The sequence below is a fragment of the Coregonus lavaretus genome (assembly GCF_964263955.1).
Source record: "Coregonus lavaretus genome assembly, contig: HAP1_SCAFFOLD_6283, whole genome shotgun sequence".
NCBI lineage: Eukaryota > Metazoa > Chordata > Actinopteri > Salmoniformes > Salmonidae > Coregonus > Coregonus lavaretus.
Genome location: NW_028163277.1, coordinates 4,311 through 5,707, shown reverse-complemented (window position 1 = coordinate 5,707; position 1,397 = coordinate 4,311).

The following is a 1,397-nucleotide window of genomic DNA, read 5'->3' as shown; positions in this document are numbered from 1 at the left end:
CTAATGCCAGGCCAGCCCATAGAGAGGCCTACACATCAAGCCTGCACACCTGGCCTGTACACCTGGCATACACACCTGGCCTATACACCTGGCATGCACACCTGGCATACACACCTGGCCTATACACCTGGCCTACACACCTGGCCTACACACCTGGCCTACACACCTGGCCTACACACCTGGCCTAGACACCTGGCCTAGACACCTGGCCTACACACCTGGCCTACACAGCTGGCCTACACAGCTGAACTACACACAAACCGCCAAGGCCTAGAAAGTAATGGCTGAGACACACCATAAAGACCAACAGCTAAAAGCAGTGGGTTGGCGCGGTGTGTTGCAAGGTGTGTTAGCAATCACCTGCTGGATGTCGACGATTCAACATGTAGAAACGTCGGGAAATGAACAGAAAAGGACGGCAGATATTCTGGTCAGAGGAGACAGGACGGCCACACGCTGCTTCTAACCATTGTGGTGTGTTGTGTCTCTGAAGCCTGATTCCCACTATAGGGCCCAACTAAAGCCTATACTGTGCTGGCTCTGATATTTTCTTTTCAGATTGTCCTTCCCAGTATGTTTCCAGCAGCAACTATGGTGGATGGGTAACCAGGCCAGCCCAGTACATCTCGGCTTGGCTCAGCTCGGTTTGGCTTCAGTAGTGTGAAACGGGTATATTGCCAGGCCTGAGCACAGAGGCCTTCAGTAGGACCACACACCAGGTCTACACACTGACCTACCAATCACCAATGGGACAAGATATATAACTTTATTCAAGCATTAGGCTCAATAGACACTACTTCATCTCTCTCTCTATCTCTATCTCTATCTCTCTATCTCTCTCTCTCTCTCTCTCTCTCTCTATCTCTCTATCTCTCTCTCTCTCTATCTCTCTATCTCTCTCTCTCTATCTCTCTATCTCTCTCTCTATCTCTATCTCTCTATCTATCTCTCCTCCAGGGGCATTAGGAGAATCCTACTTATTTGTGGCAATATTAAACATCTCTGTTTTCCTATATGTTTCTTATATGTTTCCTGTATGTTTCAACACTAACTCTGATGGGTAATTGATTATCATGTGTCTCTGTTGATGTTTTTATGTTGTGTAAAGGGGATGCAAGCCATAGAAAAATACATTTTGTCACTAATTAAGGAAAAACATACTAGAAAATGTAATCGTTGAGGAGAACAGCTGACCGTTTTGTGTAGTCTGTAAGTGTCAGAGGTATGTCTGTCAATCTGTAGCAATCGTCCAGTAATGTGAGCAAGGAAGTTGAGCCAATGATACCAACAGATTTAAAACTGTTAAAGAACTTGCAACTCACACATCCTACGCCCATGAGCACAAAATGTAAGACTGTGCCAAAGACGAGCGACCAGGTTGCCTGATGTAGCCAATC